The following is a 24,257-nucleotide window of genomic DNA, read 5'->3' as shown; positions in this document are numbered from 1 at the left end:
CACTCCTCCAGACTCTGCCCGGGGAAGGGACACTCTGGCTGGGCATGGCCTCCACTGAGCACCCCCTGGAGCCCCCGGAGCACCTCCAGAGCCACCCCCCACTCTCCTCAGACTCTGCCCGGGGAAGGGCCACTCTGGCCGGGCATGGCCTCCGCTGAGCACCCCCTGAAACCCCTGGAACCCCCGGAGCCCCCCCAGAGCCACCCCCCACTCTCCCCAGACTCACCCCAGGGAAGGGACACTCTGGCTGGGCATGGCCTCCACTGAGCACCCCCTGGAGCCCCCGGAGCACCTCCAGAGCCACCCCCCACTCTCCCCAGACTCTGCCCGGGGAAGGGCCACTCTGGCTGGGCATGGCCTCCACTGAACACCCCCTGGAACCCACGGAGCACCTCCAGAGCCACCCAGCATTCCCCCAAACTCAGTCTGGGAACGGGCCACTCTTCCCCGGGTTGCAGGCTCTGGGACTCCGGGGATGACCACCGGGGACCAGGCTCTCCCTTCGTCCCCGTGTACCCACACTTAAGCACCCCCACACGGGCTACACACCCTTAGTTCAGCCCCCTGGAGGTCCGTGCCCTTGGTACTATACCATGGAAGTCCGTGCCCTTGGTACTCTGACTGGAGTACCAAGGGAACGGCCCAGCACTCACCACAGAGGCTCGCGCCGGCCCCGGCCCCGGCCCACCTTTCGTCCCCGGGTACCCACACTTAAGCACCCCCACACGAGCTACACACCCTTGGTGCAGCCCTTGGTACTCTGAGCCACTTTAAAAGATAAAAAGCACCAGGACCCCAAGGCCCTGGCTCCCCTGTCCCCTACACCACACTTGGAGGCAGGGCCCTTGCCCTCCACTGGCTCCCCCCGCGCCCAATGTACTCCATAACCGAAGAAGAGAGGGGGACCCGGAGGCCGGCCTACTAGGGTAACAGGTTTAATTTAGAGCCGGGGCTCTGGACCACAAATGCCTACAACCCCGCAGTGCGCAGGAGCCTTCGAAGCTGGATGAAACCAGAACGGGGCCCTACGATGGCGGTGACCAGCCAGTTGATAGCAAAGTGAGCCCTGGACAGGCGCTGCATTTGACAAACTCAGAGACGAGGAAGGGACCGGAGTCGGACCAAATATATCATCTGGCGCTGTGTCCAGCGTGAGGGTGAGCCAGCGCAAATCAGGACCACAAATGCCTACAACCCCGCAGTGCGCAGGAGCCTTCGAAGCTGGATGAAACCAGAACTGGGCCCTACGATGGCGGTGACCAGCCAGTTGATAGCAAAGTGAGCCCTGGACAGGCGCTGCATTTGACAAACTCAGAGACGAGGAAGGGACCGGAGTCGGACCAAATATATCATCTGGCGCTGTGTCCAGCGTGAGGGTGAGCCAGCGCAAATCAGGACCACAAATGCCTACAACCCCGCAGTGCGCAGGAGCCTTCGAAGCTGGATGAAACCAGAACGGGGCCCTACGATGGCGGTGACCAGCCAGTTGATAGCAAAGTGAGCCCTGGACAGGCGCTGCATTTGACAAACTCAGAGACGAGGAAGGGACCGGAGTCGGATCAAAAATATGCGCCGGCCCTGCCCCCCGCCCCGCGCAGAGCCATCGGACACGTTGAGGCTGAAGGGGACTGGCGCAGAGCCCTTGGGCCCAGGGGCTAAGCGCAGCCATCATCCTTCAAGCCGCGCCTCCTGCTGCGCGGGGGTGAGTGACAGTGGGCCCGGACTGTGGTTCCGTCGGACGCGTTGAGGCTGAAAGGGACTGGTGCAGAGCCCCTGTGCCAGGGGCTAAGCGCAGCCATTATCCTTCAAGCCGCGCGTCCTTCAGTGCGGGGGTGAGTGACGGTCCCATCTCCGGAGACAAGGGGCCAGGCGCGGGGGAAGCCAGTCAGACTGACGCCCCGCGCCTGGTGGGACCTCTGTCTCGGCCTCGCTTCCAACGTGTCCGGCGTGAGGTTAGCCGGAGCAAACCACAGCCGCAAAATGTAAACAAACCCGCAGTGCGCAGGAGCCTTCGAAGCTGGATAAAACCAGAACGGGGCCCTACGATGGCGGGTCTTGAGTGCCAATAGACCAAGCTCCTTGTCTGGTATACATAGAACCATGATTTGTACCATTTTCATGGTTGATTCATGGATGATCCCTGCTCCGCCTCACGCGAGTTCGAGACCGGCTGGGTGCCCTTTTATCCATGAGGCACTGCACTGCCTCTGGCAGCCGAGTTCGGGGCCCGGTGAGGGCTCCAGGCTCCAGGGGCTCCGACCCGGAGCCTCCGACCCGCAGAAGGTGCTCCCTGGCCGGGCAAAGTCTGGCCGTGTGCGGGGTGGATGGCCCTGGGTCTGGGCGGCGCTAAGATCACGGAGCGGGTCACCTCCGCGTACAGCCCGTGGTCAGCGTGACACTGTGCTGTGCCCCGCGCAATCAGAGCAACCAGGAAGCTTCTGGAAGTGCCCGGGAGTCTGGTAAAATCAAGCCGAAAATAGACCCTCTCATGCCGGGTCTGAGCGGCGCTTAGAGCGCGGAGGAGCGCGGGAGCGCGGGGCTCCATTCAGAGGCTCCTTGATTCGCCTTACAACCAGCGGTCACCTCCGCGTACAGCCCGTGGTCAGCGTGACACCGTGCTCTGCCCCGAGCAATCAGAGCAACCAGGAAGCTTCTGGAAGTGCCCGGGAGTCTGGTAAAATCAAGCCGAAAATAGACCCTCTCATGCCGGGTCTGAGCGGCGCTTAGAGCGCGGAGGAGCACGGGAGCGCGGGGCTCCATTCAGAGGCTCCGTGATTCGCCTTACAACCAGCGGTCACCTCCGCGTACAGCCTGTGGTCAGCGTGACACCGTGCTCTGCCCCGAGCAATCAGAGCAACCAGGAAGCTTCTGGAAGTGCCCGGGAGTCTGGTAAAATCAAGCCGAAAATAGACCCTCTCATGCCGGGTCTGAGCGGCGCTTAGAGCGCGGAGGAGCGCCGGCGCGCGGGGCTCCATTCAGAGGCTCCGTGATTCGCCTTACAACCAGCGGTCACCTCCGCGTACAGCCCGTGGTCAGCGTGACACTGTGCTCTGCCCCGAGCAAATCAAGCCGAAAATAGACCCTCTCATGCCGGGTCTGAGCGGCGCTTAGAGCGCGGAGGAGAGCGGGAGCGCGGGGCTCCATTCAGAGGCGCCGTGATCCGACGCTCACCTCCGCACCTCCGAACCATGACTTGACATTACGGCTGTGAAGGAGCCTTGGAAGCTGGATAAAACCAGAACGGGGCCCATCGATCGCGGTTCTCGTGTGCCCGTCAAACGAGCTCCTTGCCCGGTAGCCGCACAACCAGGAAATGTACCTGTTTCGATTGCGAAAAACGTCATTCTCAAAAACCGCCCGCCCGTCCCTCCCAGCATTACCATTTTGCACATTCCGCGTGAGAGCAGCGTAAGAATATCTCGGGAGCAGCGTGATTTAGCCCGGGATTCTTGAGCTGAACGCTTATTCCCACGAGCCCAAAAAACGACAGAGTCCAACGGGGTATAGTGTACTATTGCCGAAAAACGACAGAGTCCCTTTGGGCATAGTGTACTATTTCGTTTTTTTTTCTAAGTACAGCAGGGGCATATGGTACTATACTCTGGTGGTCAGATCACCTCCAGGCCCCAGGGGAGTGCTTTTCTGGGGGCAAACAGTGCACTGATGATGGGGGATTATTTCATTTTGCTCATTTTGGTGTTTTTTCACATTTTAACCCATTTTCACCCCTTTTGCTCACAACTTCATACTACGGCCTGGAAAAACGACAGAGTCCCTTCGGGCATAGTGTACTATTTCGTTTTTTTTTCTAAGTACAGCAGGGGTATATGGTACTATACTCTGGTGGTCAGATCACCTCCAGGCCCCAGGGGAGTGCTTTTCTGGGGGCAAACAGTGCACTGATGATGGGGGATTATTTCATTTTGCTCATTTTGGTGTTTTTTTCACATTTTAACCCATTTTCACCCCTTTTGCTCACAACTTCATACTACGGCCCGGAAAAACGACAGAGTCCCTCGGGTATAGTGTACTATTGCCGAAAAACGACAGAGTCCCTTCGGGCATAGTGTACTATTTCGGTTTTTTTTCTAAGTACAGCAGGGGTATATGGTACTATACTCTGGTGGTCAGATCACCTCCAGGCCCCAGGGGAGTGCTTTTCTGGGGGCAAACAGTGCACTGATGATGGGGGATTATTTCATTTTGCTCATTTTGGTGTTTTTTCACATTTTAACCCATTTTCACCCCTTTTGCTCACAACTTCATACTACGGCTCGGAAAAACGACAGAGTCCCTCGGGTATAGTGTACTATTGCCGAAAAACGACAGAGTCCCTTCGGGCATAGTGTACTATTTCGTTTTTTTTTCTAAGTACAGCAGGGGTATATGGTACTATACTCTGGTGGTCAGATCACCTCCAGGCCCCAGGGGAGTGCTTTTCTGGGGGCAAACAGTGCACTGATGATGGGGCATTATTTCATTTTGCTCATTTTGGTGTTTTTTCACATTTTAACCCATTTTCACCCCTTGTGCTCACATCTTCAAACTCGGGCCCTGATTACAAGTTCTGACCAAATGATGACTAACACGGTATTTATTATGTATTTTTTTCATTTTTTTATTTTTCCAACTTATACATCCATCATTGGTGCCAGGCAGGTTGTGGAGAAAGCAGTGAAGAAAGGAGAGAGCCATCCCAGAAAAGATGTCCATCCAGGGTCAAGGTACCCTGCACTTTTACATATCCAAATGACAGCATTTCAAGTTTTTTAGCGTATGGTATCTCTCGTTGCATGGAACGCCACACTGACGGCACCTGTACTTTGTTTGCCGCCTGCCTTTGGTACGAGAGCGGTCAGAGCACACGGCGCAGTCTGGACGTCCCTCTGCTTGACAAAGCCAATGACGCTCTGTGAGTCTCTGTGGCATTTCACCCTCCGGTCTTGAGCGCCTCTCTTGTTTTTTGGAGTGATCAGCCAGTAATGCATCAATAATGTTCTGAATGTAAACCTTTAAAGGTTTGTGTGGGCCTGGAGTGGATTTGGTGTATATGATGTGTGAGTTGACAATACTTATGCTTATAATGGCATTGAATATGCGATGATACCATTTCCGGGACCTGTGTGGAAAGAGGTATGTCTTCATCCTCTGGTCAGCAGTGTCCACTCCACCCATGTAGGCGTTGTACTGGTCGACAGATACAGGTCTTTTGATGTCACGGAAGCCAGTGTCATCTGTCTTGGACCGGATCCTCCTCTGAACACAATCATTTCCATGGACTGTGGACAACATGGTGAGACGTTTAGTATCGTGCCAAGCACAAGCCAGGAGTTTTCCCTTTCTGCAAAAAACTGGGTCATCTCCTTTTTTCAGCTGTAAGACACTTTTACCAAGGCATTTTGGCATCCCCAACCTGGTAATCCTTACCGTCCCACACAGTCCTCCAGGCGAGGTATAGTAACTGTCCATGTAAATCTCGTGTCCTTTGCCCGTAAAGGGAGAAACCAACTCACGGACAACTGCGTGTGTTGCACTGATGTTGTTCGGAGAGTAACATTTTAGTGAAGATCTCCCCTTGAAAGCTATTGTCATTTCATCTAAAGAAAGCTCCTTGATTGGACTGTAAACTGCTGCAAATTTGGGAATAATCAAATCTATTATTGGGCGGACTTTGAACAGTTTATCGTGCCCGGGCTCGCCTGTTCTCACATAATCATTATTGTTGACAAAATGAAAGAACGAAAGAATGATTTCAAATCTGTTTCTTGACATTACATTTCCAAATCCAGGCGTTTGTGTAAGCCAAAATGTTCCCCAGTAATCCTCGATTTCAGGTTTCTCAACAAGGCCCATGGAGAGATGCAAAGCGAAGAAAGCTTTCATTTCGGTGACTGATACATCATACCACTCAAGAAATCTTGAATGTGGCTTCAGAATCATAGGTGCCATACACTGATGTGCATATCTATTTGTCTCATCAGTAATGAAAGTCCAAAACTGATCGGTCAGAAAGAGTGACAGAATATCAAATGGATTAGCATCCGTCAGATCCATCTCTCCTGTGTAGCCAACTGGGTCTTCAAAAGGTTTGATCCATGCCTCAAATACCTCGACCTCTCTCAGCATGTCCCAGCTCTCATCCACCGGGCAAGTTTTACTGCAGCCACTGGTTCCACTGGTTCCTCGCCTCCGTCTGTCCTTTGCACCTGTCCGTTGTTTCGAAGTCCCTTCATCTCCAATTGGAAATCCATCGTCACTCTCGGGGAGATAATACCCTTCAGAGTCAGAATCTGCTGTAAATTGCATGCCACGTGTACTTCCTCCAGCCATTTTTTTCCTTACCGGATCTGCCCTAGATCATACCTGGCTAATAAGAGGAAGTTGCACCGAACCGACCAATGACTGAAGTGATTCATTTTCTACTATTATTTCATTAATTTCCTTGTACGGTAAAGTCGCATTTCTGCGACTTTACCGTACAAGGAAATGGTAAAGTCGCATTTCTGCGACTTTGGCGCTTAAAGGGTTAAGGAAATCTCTTTTCAGACTTAGAGGTCAGAACACTTATTTCAATCCCATTTGAACCGTACCTAAAGCGCCAAAAATGAGCAAAATTGCTCTTCCTTTTACATCCCTGAAGGTACCTTCAAGCCAACTCTTATCTTATATGGTCCCATGCGCACATTTTGACATTTTACATGTGGAAAATGTGGCTGGTTAGCGTGGTACTAATAACACCAAGGTCGAGGGTTAGATCCCCATTCTAGCCAGTTGAGTATGTTTAGCACATGTAAGATATTGATTAAGAAAGAATTTAACTATTACAAACCTTTCGATTTTCATTGGGCTGGATCGTTGTTAGGTAAACCCAATCTTTAGTACTGAAGGTACAAACGAAACAAGACCTTCTACTTAAAAACTGCTGCTTTTTTTTTGCCTAAACTGCTGGATTTATGTCAGGTACAATCCCACGTTTGGTGCTTTGTTATGTGTCAATTTAAGGAAATCTCTTTTCAGACTTAGAGGTCAGAACACTTATTGCAATCCCATTTGAACCGTACCTAAAGCGCCAAAAATGTGCAAAATTGCCCTTCCTTTTACATCCCTGAAGGTACCTTCAAGCAAATTCTAGTCTTATATAGTCACATGACCAGACCTTGACATTTTTCACATGAGAACCTTGGCTGGTTAGCTCAGTTGGTTAGAGTGTGGTGCTAATAACGCCAAGGTCGTGGGTTCGATGCCCATACTAGCCAGGTCAGTATGTGTGGCAGGTGAAAGATTTTGCTTGAGAAATAGTTTAAATATTACAAACGTGCCGATTTTCATTGGGCTGGATCGTTGTTAGGTAAAGCCGATCTTTGGTACTGAAGGTACAAACGAAGCAAGACCTACCTAAAAACCTGCTGCTTTTTTTTGGCCTAAACTGCTGGATTTATGTCAGGTATAATCCCACGTTTGTTGCTTTGTTATGTGTCAATTTAAGGAAATCTCTTTTCAGACTTAGAGGTCAGAACACTTATTGCAATTCCATTTGAACCGTACCTAAAGCGCCAAAAATGAGCAAAATTGCTCTTCCTTTTACATCCCTGAAGGTACCTTCAAGCAAATTCTAGTCTTATATAGTCACATGACATTTTATACATGAGAACATTGGCTTGTTAGCTCAGTTGGTTAGAGCGTGGTGCTAATAGTGCCAAGGTTGTAGGCTCGATCCCCATACTAGCTAATTAAGTACATATAGGACATGAAGGATTTTGCTTGAGAAATAGTTTAAATATTACAAACGTGCCGATTTTCATTGGGCTGGATCGTTGTTAGGTAAAGCCGATCTTTGGTACTGAAGGTACAAACGAAGCAAGACCTACCTAAAAACCTGCTGCTTTTTTTTGGCCTAAACTGCTGGATTTATGTCAGGTTAAACCCCACATTTGTTGCTTTGTTATGTGTCAATTTAAGGAAATCTCTTTTCAGACTTAGAGGTCAGAAAACTTATTTCAATCCCATTTGAACCGTACCTAAAGCGCCAAAAATGAGCAAAATTGCTCTTCCTTTTACATCCCTTAAGGTACCTTCTAGTCTTATATAGTCACGTGAGCAAATTTTGACATTTTACACATGAGAACCTTGGCTGGTTAGCTCAGTCGGTTAGAGCGTGGTGCTAATAATGCCAAGTGGATTTATGTCAGGTAAAACCCTACGTTTGTTGCTTTGTTATGTGTCAATTTAGGAAATCTCTTTTCAGACTTAGAGGTCAGAACTCTTATTTCAATCCCATATGAACCGTACCTAAAGCGCCAAAAATGTGCAAAATTGCTCTTCCTTTTACATCCCTTAAGGTACCTTCAAGCCAACTCTTATCTTATATGGTCCCATGCGCACATTTTGACATTTTACATCTGGAAAATGTGGCTGGTTAGCGTGGTACTAATAACGCCAAGGTCGTGGGTTAGATCCCCATTCTAGCCAGTTGAGTTTGTTTAGCACATGTAAGATATTGATTAAGAAAGAATTTAACTATTACAAACCTGCCGATTTTCATTGGGCTGGATCGTTGTTAGGTAAAGCCAATCTTTAGTACTGAAGGTACAAACGAAGCAAGACCTTCTACTTAAAATCCTGCTGCTTGTTTTTGGCCTAAACTGCTGGATTTATGTCAGGTAAAACCCCACATTTTTATTTTTGTTATTTGTCAAATTAAGGAAATCTCTTTTCAGACTTAGAGGTCAGAACACTTATTTCAATCCCATTTGAACCGTACCTAAAGCGCCAAAAATGAGCAAAATTGCTCTTCCTTTTACATCCCTGAAGGTACCTTCAAGCCAACTCTTATATTATATGGTCCCATGCGCACATTTTGACATTTTACATGTGGAAAATGTGGCTGGTTAGCGTGGTACTAATAACGCCAAGGTCGAGGGTTAGATCCCCATTCTAGCCAGTTGAGTACGTTTAGCACATGTAAAATATTTATAAAGAAATAATTTAACTATTACAAACCTTCCAATTTTAATTGGGCTGGATCGTTGTTAGGTAAAGCCGATCTTTGGTACTGAAGGTACAAACGAAGCAAGACCTACCTAAAAACCTGCTGCTTTTTTTTGGCCTAAACTAGTGGATTTATGTCAGGTAAAACCCCACGTTTGTTGCTTTGTTATGTGTCAATTTAAGGAAATCTCTTTTCAGACTTAGAGGTCAGAACACTTATTGCAATCCCATTTAACCGTACCTAAAGCGCCAAAAATCTGCAAAATTGCTCTTCCTTTTACATCCCTTAAGGTACTTTCAAGCCAACTCTTGTCTTATATGGTCCCATGCGCACATTTTGACATTTAATCCGTGAGAACATTGGCTGGTTAGCTCGGTTGGTTAGAGCGTGGTGCTAATAACGCCAGGGTCGTGGATCCGATGCCCATACTAGCCAGTTTAGTATGTGTGGCGGTTGAAAGATTTTGCTTGAGAAATAGTTTAAATATTACAAACCTGCCGATTTTCATTGGGCTGGATCGTTGTTAGGTAAAGCCGATCTTTAGTACTGATGGTACAAACCAAGCTAGACCTTCTACCTAAAAACCTGCTGCTTTTTTTTGGCCTAAACTGCTGGATTTATGTCAGGTAAAACCCCACGTTTGTTGCTTTGTTATGTGTCAATTTAAGGAATTCTCTTTTCAGACTTAGAGGTCAGAACACTTATTGCAATCCCATTTGAACCATACCTAAAGCGCCAAAAATGTGCAAAATTGCTCTTCCTTTTACATCCCTGAAGGTACCTTCAAGCAAATTCTAGTCTTATATAGTCACATGACATTTTATACAAGAGAACATTCGCTTGTTAGCTCATTTGGTTAGAGCGTGGTACTAATAGCGCCAAGTTTGTAGGTTCGATCCCCATACTAGCCAATTAAGTACATATAGGACATGAAGGATTTTGCTTGAGAAATAGTTTAAATATTACAAACGTGCCGATTTTCATTGGGCTGGATCGTTGTTAGGTAAAGCCAATCTTTTGTACTGAAGGTACAAACGAAGCAAGACCTTCTACCTAAAAACCTGCTGCTTTTTTTTGGCCTAAAAAAAACCCCACGTTTGTTGCTTTGTTATGTGTCAATTTAAGGAAATCTCTTTTCAGACTTAGAAGTCAGAAAGCTTATTTCAATCCCATATGAACCGTACCTAAAGCGCCAAAAATGAGAAAAATCGCTCTTCCTTTTACATCCCTGAAGGTACCTTCAAGCAAATTCTAGTCTTATATAGTCACATGAGCACATTTTAGCATTACAAGCATGGGAACTTTGGCTGGTTAGCTCAGTTGGTTAGAGCGTGGTACAAATAACGCCAAGGTCACGGGTTGGATCCCCACACTAGCCAGTCGAGTACGTGTAGCAGATGTAAGATATTACTTAAGGATGAATTTAAATATTACAAACCTGCCAATTTTCATTGGGCTGGATCGTTGTTAGGTAAAGACAATCGGTGCTGAACGTACGACTCAAGGAATATTGTGTCATCACATTTATAGATCTGAAAGCTTATTACAATATCATTTGAACTGAGCAAAATTGCTCTTCCTTTTACATCCCTCTAGTCTTATATAGTCCCATGAGCACATTTTGGCATTACAAGCATGGGAACTTTGGCTGGTTAGCTCAGTTAGTTAGCGCGTGGCGCTAATAATGCCAAGGTCGTGGGTATGTTGCCCATACTAGCCAGTTTATTACTTCGGCAGATGAAAGACTTTGCTTAAGAAATAGTTTAAATATTACAAACATGCCGATTTTCATTGGGCTGGATCGTTGTTAGGTAAAGCCAATCTTTAATACTGAAGGTACAAACGAAGCAAGACCTTCTACTTAAAAACTGCCTAACTGCTGGATTTATGTCAGGTAAAACCCCACGTTTGTTGCTTTGTTATGTGTCAATTTAAGGAAATCTCTTTTCAGACTTAGAGGTCAGAACGCTTATTTGAACCGTACCTAAAGCGCCAAAAATGAGCAAAATTGCTCTTCCTTTTACATCTCTGAAGGTACCTTCAAGCCAACTCTTATCCTTTATAGGATATGCAGACGACATTCAGATCTATGTTTCACTATCGGCAGGTGACTATGGACCAGTAGATTCACTCTGTCACTGCATCCAACAGATCAGTTTGTGGATGCAAAACAACTTTCTCCAGCTGAACTCAGACAAGACTGAAATAATCGTTTTTGGCCCACAGAAACAAAGAGAAAGTGTTAGCGGTCACCTCCAGAGTCTCGCTCTAAAACCTACATACCAAATTAGAAATCTGGGGGCAATAATGGACTCAGACTTGAACTTTAATAGCCACGTCAAATCAATAACATCAGCAGCTTTTTACCATCTAAAAAACATTGCCAAAATCAAAAATATAGTGTCAAAACCAGATTTAGAGAGACTTATCCACACGTTTGTCTCCAGTAGATTAGACTACTGTAACGGCCTGCTCACTGGTCTCTCCAAACGAGCTGTAAAACAGCTGCAGTACATCCAGAACGCTGCTGCTCGGGTCCTGACCAGAACCAGGAAGTATGATCATATTAGTCCTGTTCTCAGGTCTCTGCACTGGCTCCCTGTGGCTCAGAGAATAGACTTTAAAGCAGCTCTGCTTGTGTACAAGTCTCTCCATGGCCTAGCACCAAAGTACATCTTGGATATGTTAGTGCCATATGAACCATCTCGGACTCTGAGGACCTCAGGGACCGGCCTCCTGCTGGTGCCAGAGTCAGGACAAAACATGGGGAATCTGCGTTTCAGTTTTATGCAGCTAAAATCTGGAACAGTCTTCCTGAAGATGTGAGACAGGCTTCTACTCTGACAATGTTCAAATCTAAGCTAAAAACAGTTTTGTTTAGCTGCGCATATGACTGAAAGGATTTTTTCTTTACACTCTTCTCTTTTGTTTGTGATTTTATTAGTTTAGAAAATCAGTTGGATTGATATTTTTTAATTTAGTTAATTTTATTGTAGTTAATTTTTATCGTTGCACTCTTCTCTTTTGTTTGTGATTTTATTAGTTTAGAAAATCAGTTGGATTGATAATTTTTAATTTCTGTAATTTCTTTGTGATTTGAATGCATTTTTCCTGCTGTGTGAAGCACTTTGAATTGCCTTGTGTATGAAATGTGCTCTACAAATAAACTTGCCTTGCCTTGCCTTGCCTATAGTACCATGCGCACATTTTGACATGTGGAAAATGTTGCTGGTTAGCTCAGTTGGTTAGAGTGTGGTGCTAATAATGCCAAGGTTGTGGGTTCGATCCGACAACTTTGGCATTATTAGCACCACGCTTTAACCAATTGAGCTAACCAGCCAAAGTTCCCATACTTGTAATGCCAAAATGTGGTCATGGGACTATATAAGACTAGAGTTTGCGTGAAGGAATGTAAAAGGTCTCGGTCCTCCATATGCATCTGCAACAAAACACACTATGCAGGAGGGAACCAGTATTGCCTATAACAAGTTGGTTTGCCTCTGTCAGCGCCACTGTCATGCCCACCGCTCATGTTGTTCTCCATCGTGGTGTGGCTTGATTTAAATTTGACTTACGCAATGCATTCTGGGAGGGAAACACGCCCAGCAGCGTCATCACAACAAAAATGGCGGCGCCCGTGTCCCCCGCATGTTCCCCCCGCTCGCCTTTGCTACCAAAATAAAGGATAACGGCGTACAAAAAGTTGATTGAAATATCTTAAAATCTGGATATCTAGTCTCCCGATCGGGTTGATCGAGACGTTTTCTGTCATTGACTGTTGAAGCCTGACCCCTGGCGGTCACTTTTTTTTTAGGACAATAATTGGAAGCTGGAGGGGCGAGCAAATAAATGAATGAATCACTTGAAAGGGGTGATCAAGTTTGGAAACTAGGAGAGGCTTACAAGGCTTAGAGGAGTGATGGGCAACTTGGTGCGAGAGAAAGGAGACAACGGTGGAGGAATACTTACCTGGAGGAACCTCTGCAGCCCGCAAAAGTGGGCGAGGCAGAGAGCACTCTGGAGTAGAACAAGAGTGAGTGGCGAATTGTGCTAGCCAAAGAGAAGTTTAAACTTTGTGATTTGTTGACGGCGCCGTGAAAACGAATGCCTTTCTTCTTGAGCACGGTCTGGAGACCTGCCGCCATCCAAGTGTACAGTCAATGTAGAGAAGAATGACGAAAGCGCGCGGAGGGCGCTTGACGAGCGAGGCCGTGGGGAGGATCCGGCGTGCTGGGGGGATCCGAAGCGCGGGGAGATGTCAATCCATGACTAGCAGAGGTGATCCGAGGCGGGACGTCAGTCTGCTGACGGGAGCCTGGCCTTGGAGCGTGGACAGAGCGACCGTAAGTGAGAGCTGCGCCTGTGAGAACAGCTGAATGATGGGACCGGACCGGTCCAGTGGGATATCAGTGGAGGATGGCCCGGTATGGCTCTCCTGTGCTGGGTGAGGTGAGGGTTGGGCCGATGCATAGGAAGGAATGAGGTCGAGCTGATCCATTGAAAGGTAAGGAACGAGTGTGTATTCGAGCGAGGGCTTCCGTCATCATGGAGCGTGTGCACGACTTCATGAACACAGGCGTATGTGATCTGGATGCTTAAATAGTAGCCTCAGGAAAGGGCGTGGTCCTGCTCCCGAACTTTAGATAACAAACTTATCTTCATTTATTGCACAGTGACAGAGCACAGTACTTAAATATTCAATATTAAGTTTGGGTGGGTCCCTATATTCCCCGGTACCTATGTTGCCCGGTACCTATGTTCCTCCTTTTCTATGGACAAGGGAACTACGCTAATAATAGCATAGACTAATGGTTCAGGTTCCACATTCCCAATAATTGATAAATATGTATGTTTTCACAGCATAAAATATAGCAGCATATAACCCTAACCCAAACACTAGCCCAGGTCTCAGGGAACATAGGTACCGGGGAACATAGGTACCGGGGAACATAGGGCTTTAATTTTCATGGAACAAACAATCAGATAACACTCTCTGCTGTGGATCTAAAAAATAGAGCACATTCAAATATTCAATCTTTTGGCGTCTTGTACAGTCACTTGGACCATGTGAAGAAGAGACTCCACACTGTGTGGCTCATCAGGTCCATCTGTGCTGAACAGTGGCAGCTCAAGTGGAAACTCATAATGAGACTCAGGAGTACAACACAAATTTAACAGTACGGACAGGATATCGTTTAGGCATGAGGAAGTTGATTTTAAAGTAGTTACATTAAGATTTGTATTCACTATTTCATAAACATTGCCATATCTGATATGTTCAAATCAAATATTGAATTGCCACTGTGTAATTTTGATCCAGGTTAGACATAAGCAGTTTGGAGTGCAGTGAAAAAAGGTGAAAACTCAGACAAACCCAAAGCATGTGGTCTACATTTTTGGCTAATGTAAAGTATTTAACAAAGTGCGCATGCAAAAATGGCATAATGCAAAATGGAGGTCAGGAAGCAGCTTCTTCTCCAGCAGCAAAACACAGGCTGATAAAATGAGGCACCATTTATCTGGTTTTCTTAACTGGTTAAAACTGGTGACTAAATAGGGTCACATTTATCCTTAACATTTATAAAATACTCCTAAACACTCCAAACACAAACCAAAACCCACAAACTATTAAAACCCCAACTAACTCAAGATGGCCACTTACCCTAGACAGCTCTGTCAGCTGGGGTTGAATCTATGTGAATTATCCATCTATATTACCCATTCACCTGGGAAGAAAATTTCTGCGTGGGAACAGGGAATACCAAATATTAACTTTACTTAATTGTATTAAAACTGTACTTTGATATAATAAGGGAATACCAACTATATTAACTCTTGTTGTGAGTTGTGCTGAAACTGGCCTCACACAGACCACATTCCTAGATAAGGAAAAAGCTGCAGACCCAAGGACATCTCTGTCCGATAGAACAGCGAATGGAAGAATACTGAGAGAAGGCGTCAACCTTCATATCATGAAAATGTATACATTATTTGAGCGCACAGGGACAGGGCGCGTCCGGACTATGCCCGTGTAAGTCGCCATCATATTCGTTTGGGACATTTTAGGTAAGCGCGTCTTGTAAATGGCAGGGAATAAACATTTGATTGATTTTAACTTTCTGATTCTTGCCACTTCTTTCATAAACGAGCACGCCGACACCATGTAAATTGCACCCCAGCTTCTGCATCCCTGAATACCCACGGGCGGAACTCCAGCTCCGGCTCCATTTCGGGCACCGCTCCCAAGGAGAGCAGGACGGATCCAGTGATCATGGCGGCTCTGTGGGAGATCACTGATTACATAAAGGTAGTTGATGTGAAGATTGCTCACTGGTATGCAGGTCCTACATTCAAAGACAAACAATATGGATAACTGAACCAAGGCAGTCGGAAAGGAAATCTCTGACCTGAAAGAAATGGTGTATGTCCTGAGGGCTAATGTGGAAAATTAAACACGCCAGGTTAGCGTCATGAGTGATTAAATGGACAACCTGGAGTATCACAGTCATAGAGGTAAGCCTTTTTTCTTTTCTTTTTAAAATGGTTTTGTCTCCATGTTCTGATCCCTTTTTGACAGAATTCCCTCCAAACACGTGATCCTGTGGTTCTCCAGTGAGATGTACATATACTTTCCCACTCTTTAAGACAAGATAAGATAATCCTTTATTGTCATATCACCCAGAACAAAGTGACCTTCTCTTTCCCATTTACACTTCATGTCATCAGTAGATTGACTGCTCAAATTGTTAATACATTTGTATAATTTAGATATGAATCCCCATGAAAGTTCAGATTTATTAGCTTTAATCAATATTTCAATCAAAGGACTATGATGGTCATCATTCTTTTTGATTTCTTGATTATAATAACTCCTTATTTGTAAATACTGTTGGGACCTGCAGATGACCCCTGAATGTTGCCATGGTGACAGGAATGCCAGAGTAAGGTTGTACCATGATACTGGAGATTCAAGGCATCTCTGTGGGAGCACGAATTTCACGTTTTGAATGTTGGGAAAAACCTTTTCCATCAAATGACTGCTTTGGGATTACAATTAACTCTAAAAAGATTATGCGGTTTCAGTAAACAATCATCTGATTACAGACTTTGTCCACAAGATGTATTTACAGTACATAATGTTATTGTGTTCTGCATGTTAATTCAACAGTTTTATAATAGGTCTTGCCTAATGTTAATACTAACAATGGCTGTATCATTTCCGATCTTTTTCTCTGATCAACTCTGACTCAGCGTGCGTGCTGATTGGTCGAACACTGGTGCAAAGTCAACCCCCCGGGGTCTGTGAGAGGGAGAAAGAAGACAAACTTAGTTCCATCATAGGAGGTCCATGAGATAGGATCTCGGGAGATGAGGGCTCATCTCTGGCCTAGCGATGCTAAGCTAAGCTACGGAACAAAGAGATTCTAGAGACACGCCCACGGAAACTGACATTTCTCTCCCATAATAAAAGAATTCTGTGCCCGTTTTTAAACGTGATTAAAACTGCATCATGCAAACTCAAGCAAAGGACCTTTTAGCAACTTTTCAAGTCCAGGACAGTCTTTTCAGACCAGCCTCACAAGTGAATCAGAGCAACAGCCCTTTTCATCTGAGGAACTGAGGAGCAGCTGTGCTCTGCCCAGCATGTGGACCGAGCTGCAGCGTGACCTGAGTGACCCCTGGAGGCGACACGGACACACAGGCCGATCTCCTCACAGCTTCTGGTATGAATGCATTTCACTGGCTGGCTGATAATATCATCTTATAATTAACTGTAACACACAACTTGATAGATCTTGAACAATCATGTCTAGTGTCTTCATCTGTTATCGACTCATTTGCATATTCCATATATCTGTTCAATCATTTGGTCAATAAATCTTCATAACCCACATTTGGTAAATTGTAGAAAAAGATTCAGTTGTAGTCATCTGGACTCAGATGATTTGTATCTGGAACCACTAGCCAAATAAATTAAACAATCAAAAACAATTCACAGTGTTATAATAAATAGAATGGAGCATAAAACTGCCTGCTACACAGACTATATTCTATTATATTTGACCAAAACAGAAAATTGCATCCTCATGTAATGCAATTTATTGTTATTATTATAAGGTCTGGAACTAAATATACAAAAAACTGAAATTGTCTCTTTTTGGAGACACCCTTTGTCCTTTAGAAAGACCTACCCATTTAGATGGTAAACGTAATCACTAAGATATTTGGACGTGGTCCTCCATAAAGATCTCTCATCAATTTTAATTGCATGCATCGTTCTCTGGCTCCAAAACCAGCTCAGAACCAGCATCCAAGAACAAGGTTATCTTCTCTTTCACATTTGTTTCAATTATATTTAGTAGAGTATTTGACCAGATTGGTAATGCATTTATATAATTTAGATATTATTCGCCTTGAAAGTTTTTATTTATGTTGTTATGTTGAAAGAATCTTTTGACAAATAAGAGGTTGTAACAAAGTAATGACCATTATAACCCTGGACAGACATTGTAAAGGACATACAGAAAATGGAAAAAATGTGTGTTGTTTAATGTATCCGTAGCCTCTTGAGCTTTAATTTTTTTGTATTTATTCATTTGTCTAAAGCTCTCTAGTCTTGTTCTATGTTCTATTTGTTGTGTCATATTTGAGAACATTGGGGGGGGGGTCAGCGGCGATGATGGCTCTCGCCTCTGTTGTGGAAAAATATAATCAGGCCCTTTGCTTTTTAACTTTAAATCCTATTTTCAATTGAATTTAGTTCTAACACAGTCAACAGCCTGACACAACTCCTCTTGGCCTGGAAATTTACATGTCCGGACCTCCTGGAGTGACTAGGAAGTCCCACGTTCTGTTTCACACTAGGACAAAGCCAGCAAGACATGTGAATTGAATTAATGCAAATGTTATGTACTGTCTCCTTCCTGAAACCACTGTTTCTTTGATGTCCCATTTGCTCCTTGGTTCCTTTGTACCTGAGAGACCAGTGACCGGGAACTTCTGTGTGTGTGTGGTCATGTGACCATCTGTGATTTAAGGAATGGGACAGAGGTGGGACGGGAGGACTTGGGAGATACACATTTTGGGAAGCAGGCAAGAGACAGACGCGTGGACTCGGCCTTCCTTGAGAATGGCCGAGTCCACACAAGTTTCTTTCTGATTCAGCCACAAGATTAAAACAGTTTACTTTTGAAACAAGACAACTTGCTTCTTTGTCTTAACAAGAGATTTTTGCCACCACACCTCCCTCCCGACCACCTTGCCGCGCGGTGGCCTTCCCGCGCGACCGCCTTCCCGCCTGTCCAGAGGCAGGAAAATAAAGAGGAGGAACTACAAAAATGGAGTGAGACTACAAAATGACCCGGGCTACAGAGTGGAAACGCGTCAAAAATCCTACAATCTCCCTCCCTCTCGAGTTGTGGCAGAAAGAATAAAGTCAAAAGAATTAAGTCTAAAGAATAAAGCCTAAAGAATAAAGTCTAAAGAATAATAATTCTAATGCGGCACGAGAGGAAATGTCCCATCAAAATAAAAGCGGAAGAGGAAGTGAAGGCATTCATTGCGCCTCTGCTGGCCAATTGTGAAAATACACAATATCTGCAATGCACTTTTTTCACGGCGTCTCGAGGAGAATATAAACCATGAGTATCAAATAAATCAGACAATGTTGAGGTTTTCACACAATAGGCAGGGGGCCCCAGAGAGTAAATTTGTTACATGGGTATTTATTTCCAATCAGATCATAAAAACGCTTTAGTGAGTGAAATATGAGCTCCGCAGATCAATTCCAATAGGCGTGACTTGTCTTTGAAAAAACTGAAAATTAAGCCTTTTTTGAGGGCGTGTTACGCAGAGACCGTAAAGAATATCAACATTCTTTTGGATATTTATTAAATTTCAATGTCTTTAAACAGAAAAGGTGTTGTTTTGAGCTTGATCGGACAAAAAACCTAGGACAAGTACGATTTTGAAAAAAAAAGTCAAGCGTGGTGGTGCCACTTTGATTCGACATGGCCGACTTCCTGTTTATCATTGAGCGATGCTGCCAGGTGTGTTTTACTCGTCAAAGGTCAGAGGTCAAAGGTAGCTCTATCACTGTCCCAAGTCTCATGTGCTTAGGCCAAAGATTAAGAGTTTCATGTTGTTGTTTTTTTGAACTAGTCGGCACTGTTGCGACGGCCGTTCTCGCAACCTCCATTTTATTGGAGTTCGGGCCGAGACGATCGCGTCTATGTCCCCATGTGTGACATTCATCAATGATAGGGGGTCAAAAATGCCCGAGTTGTGGCAAAATTTGACCATGAAAAACTATAATAAGAAACCAGGCAAGCACAATGTTCCATGGAAGGCTCGAGCCAATGAATGAAGTAGTATAAAGATGATATCATTTGTGGGGAGAGGAATGCAGTAGGTGAAAAGGCAGCAGGATGAGAGGTGAGAGCTCTTCACGGTGGCTTGTACCCCCTGTGCACAGCTTTAATTTGGTTTTGTATTACAATCCAAAAAATACCTTTACAGCTTTTGTTAGCCATGCATTATTTTTCAGCAGTGCTCCCGTTACATCTTCATTTGATCTTGTGAACTTGTGGATGCAGACGTTTACTGAAACGCCATTCCATTTTTGAAACCATAAACATTTCTCTTGTATACTGATTCTTGCGCGTTGGCAGAGACTCACAGCTCGACTCCGCTCTGCTCCGCCCACAGACGGACACAAATAGCTCAGTTTCGGAGTGAGAGAAACAAACAGCCTCTGCTTCATGTGAGAAGGAACTTTAATGGTTTCACAGTACATTTAAAACATTGAAACACCATTATGTGAAGCATAAACTATACATAAACGTAACACACAAATGTTTCCTTTTTTCTGTCTAACATTTTTTTTTTATGTCCATAAAGCATCTCCAGACTCATTCTGAAAATTTCAGACTCAAATTATGATCATGCAAACGCATGCTTACATTAGTCAGGTAAGGCTAGCTTTTGTTTGCATGTTGTTTGCAGATGGTCAACCTTAAAGGAATCATAAGATTTTGATTTAAAATCTCATACACTTCACCAATTTCAAACATGTTAAAATCAAATATTGATATACATTTTAACCAGGCATTGAGTGTAATATGTTCAAAGAGCGATTCATAAACCCTTGAAACGGGAATGATCCTCAGCCCTTTAATTGTGAACTCTGCTCTAACTGTTGATAAGACACAACCAATATCTGGTCGGAGAAGGATTGAGCGTTTCCTGCCTTAAGTGTGACAATAAATCAACAGTTCCACCCCACAAGTCCGAAGGTTTACAAGTCCGAAGTTGTACTGTGTATATAAAAATAACTAGGGAACAACTCAAATCCACTTTACGTCTTCATTTGATCATAAGTATAGAAATACGCATGATCCGATCACCGTAGGATTGGTAGTTAAAAAGAAAATTCAGCTTTCGTAGAATGGCTACTGGAAAACAGTTTAATCCCGGAGACAATTAAATATCCGCCTTATTGTCAGAAGAATGACTAGACTGGGCTCCTGTCGTTTAGTTTTTCTCCGCTTGGGTATTGTGCGCGTAGCCCAAGTGGATGAAAACTTCGGACTTGTGAAGCTTCCGACTTGTGAAGCTTCCGACTTGTGAAGACAAATGAGTGAATGACAAAGGATTAAAGGAAAAACCCATGATTTGACATTAACTTTTAAGCCACAGGGACAGTTACTAAAATACAGAAGAAATGCAAAATACTATGCATTAATGTTGAGTGTTTACCGTCATCTTTGCTCTTTGTTTTATAATTAACACTGCGCGTACAAAGCGCCCGATGCGTCCAATGGCTCGGACCTGCAACATGCACTGGGACGGTTTGCAGCTGGCACCTCCAAATCCGAGGCCATGGTTCTCAACCGGAAAAAGGTGGCTTGCCCTCTCCAGGTGGGTGAGGAGTCTGGGGTCTTGTCCACGAGTGAAGGAAGGATGGAACGTGAGATTGACAGGCGGATCGGTGCAGCGGCTGCAGTGATGCAGTCGCTGCATCGGACTGTTGTGGTGAAGAAGGAGCTGAGTCGAAAGACAAAGCTCTTGATTTACCGGTCAATCTAAGTTCCTGCCCTCACCTATGGTCATGAGCTTTGGGTAATGACCGAAAGAAACTCGGAGCTTGGAGTAGAGCCGCTGCTCCTCCACCTGAGGTGGCTCGGGCATCTGTTTCGGATGCCTCCTGGGCGCCTCCCTGTGGAGGTGTTTCGGGCATGTCCCACCTGGAAGAGGCCCCGGGGAGGGACTATGTCTCTTGGCTGGCCTGGGAACGTCTCGGGATACACCTGGAGGAGTTGGAGGAATTGTCTGGGGAGAGAGAGGTCAGGGAGTCTCTACTTAGACTGCTGCCCCCGCGAACAGGCCCCGGATAAGTGGAAGAAGATGGATGGATGTTCAAAGTGTATGTATAGTGATCTGTGCGAAATGCAGGTATGAAAAAATATATAAACAAATATGTGACTGACCGTGGCTAAACCAGTTACATGTCTACCCGGAGACATTTTGAGTTATTCACAAATTCTGAAAGTGTGAATTCAAAGCTATGCAATGATGTATCACTCATGTAGATCTGATAATATTTGAGTAAGTTGTGCTCATTTGAATGTATACAACTCTCAAACCCATTCACTGTGAAAACTGCCTCTAAAGTTTCTCACCGGAGTGAGCCCAGAGTCACAGGGGGGCTCATTTGCATCTCATTGAGATAAGCCCTCCCCCCTGTCACACTGACACCACCTTCCCCCTACAGCTGTCACTAAAGACTCAAGAGGAGTGTTGTTGTTGATGTAGTGTCAGGACTTGAATCAGAATTAGAAGTTACTATATTGAAATGGAAATACTTTGATGCTATTCAGGGCCTTTTATAATCCAAGAATCAGAATCGGAATAGGGTTTATTGCCTCTGCGCGCGGGGTCAGCGCGCCTCTCCATGCTGACCGGCTACAGAGGGTTTGAGGGAAAGTGTATCTGTAGAAGACAGAGAGCGAAGGAATTAGATTAAGACATGTGACATTTGATAAGATAAGATATTCCTTTATTGTCCACACATGGAGAAATTTCATTGTTGCAACGCAGGTTGATACAGAGGAAAAGGACAGATAACTTATAGGAAGTCTAAAAAAATACTCTTAATAGAAGAACTCTTATAAACAAAATCTCCTATAGACAGAACCTCACATTTCTCAATAAGGAATGGAGGGGGAAAATAAAGATAAAATAAAAACAGCAAGCGTAAGACAAAATAACACTAATATCTATAGCAATCTATAATTGCTATTCTGCATTTGCACTTCATTGTACATTTAATAAAGTGAAGTTAAGTAAATGATGTGTAATAAATAGTACCTGCTGTGCAAAGTCGAAGCTGTAATGCAATGGACTTCTGCATAGTTTTTGATCAAATCCAGCTCTGAGCGCCAATTCTGAAAAGAGTAAAAACAGTAAAAAAAACACAAAGATACAGACATTATACCATCCCAAAACAGCTAATTTCAAGAGACTACGTGATGTTAATTATTATTGTATAAATACATTATATAAATACCTTTCGTTAAGATAAATAACCGGTTGGAACGGGTAATGAATATATATATATATATATATATATATATATATCAACAATCAAATCAATATGTAGCACAAAAACAAGAAAACACAGACAGACAATTCAGACAGACAGAACCAGGTTTTCCTGCGCTCTAAAAATCCAGAATACGCAGCGGTTAATAAGGCGTCTATGAACATACACTCGAGTTTAAAACCGGCGCACATTAAAGTGATTAAAAGCGGGTGTTTTAGTCGCACAGCTTACCTGGTTCAGCCGTCCTGTCGTCTCTCCCAACACCGTGCACGGAGAGACACACAGGAAGCTGATATTGGCCAGGCAAGCGCGTGATTGGTTCGAGTGACGCAGTGCGTGCGTGACGTGCGACGTACGTAAGCCACGTGACCAGAAGTGGTATCGGGAGTTGTAGTTTTTTTTATATTCGGAGCTAACAGCCGATTTAGCCACGAAAATGCAAAGCACCATAAACGCAAAGCACCATAAAACACACATAAAGCACAACCCACACAACCTACGGGTCAAGAAATACTACATAAGTATATAATTTGTACAGACAAAACGCCGAAAAATAACCCGATAACAGGTTGATAGCAAAGTTTAGCTTCCAACTTAGCCCCACAGCCCGGAGCTAAACGCAGGTTTAGCCACGAAAACTAACGCAAAGCACCATAAAACACACACAAAGCATGCATGCAGACATTATACCATGCCAAACAGCTAGTTTCAAGAGACTACGTGATGTTAATTATTCAGAAAGTGATCACATTAAATTCAAGCCCGTATTTATAATGTCCTTCCCCTGCCCAGTAGACTCCTAACCGTGGTGCAGAGGCTGAGCAGGCATGATACTCGTTGCAACACAATTTTATTTGGGATTCATTCAATCAGAAAAATACAAGACATACGGGCGGCGGCAGCAGAAACACACGCGCACCAAATACACAGAGAGAGCGCGGCGCACTTCCCGTTACCCACAATCCCCAGCTCTTTCCTTAAAGGGGTCAGCCAGGCTGGTAACACTACCCCCACTCTGGATGATAATTAAACCTTTGATATCACTCCAGCAACATTGGTACAATGCAGTAATAGACATTACACGTCAAACACTCCTATAAAACGTAGGAAAACCCATCACAGGAAAATGCAATAGTTTGCATGTGACAATTTATAACAAATGTTATAACATTTTTTTTTCTTCTTCGACCTCTGAGATGGGCAGCGATCCGCCTACACCCTGACTCAGGCAAAAACACCCCGGTGCTGAGTCTAATGACTGACCCAGTCACCCAACTTTTCGGGTGCTTTCCGGGTCCTCCGCGGTCTGGGCAGTGGCGTGCTAACTGCTGGACGTTCCACACTCGACACTAGATGTCCGGTGACTCCCACGTCCTGCTGAGGCGGCCCAGAGTTCGGGATGGGTGGAGTCGGAGGCGGTGACAATTGACCAGCGTCCTCCGTGTCAGAGTCCCACAGCTGGGACGGGCCAATGTCGGAGTTGGAGTCCTCACTGGAAGCAGGAGGTGACACCTCCTGTGGTGCCGACGGGTCAAATCTGTGAAAAACCCAACTGTTATCTGGCAGGGTTCCGGAATGAAAAGGCTTCAGCTTATCATGGTGCATGACTTTAACTTTCGACCTTGGTCCCTTCTGAATCTGGTACACCAAATCGTCCAAATGACT

General features: G+C 44.9%; 1 non-coding gene across 1 annotated transcript; it reads left to right on the top strand.

Annotated features, from left to right (window-relative positions):
• Positions 1–7,182: 7,182 nt before the first annotated feature.
• Positions 7,183–7,256, top strand: trnai-aau (transfer RNA isoleucine (anticodon AAU)). The gene has a single exon. It is a non-coding gene; the product is annotated as a tRNA-Ile (tRNA).
• Positions 7,257–24,257: the final 17,001 nt, after the last annotated feature.

This window comes from Eucyclogobius newberryi, unplaced genomic scaffold (genome assembly GCF_026437365.1).
Source record: "Eucyclogobius newberryi isolate DKJ021-1_F unplaced genomic scaffold, fEucNew1.0.hap1 SCAF_11, whole genome shotgun sequence".
NCBI classification, from domain to species: Eukaryota; Metazoa; Chordata; class Actinopteri; order Gobiiformes; family Gobiidae; genus Eucyclogobius; species Eucyclogobius newberryi.
This window is presented reverse-complemented; position numbering and strand designations above follow the sequence as displayed.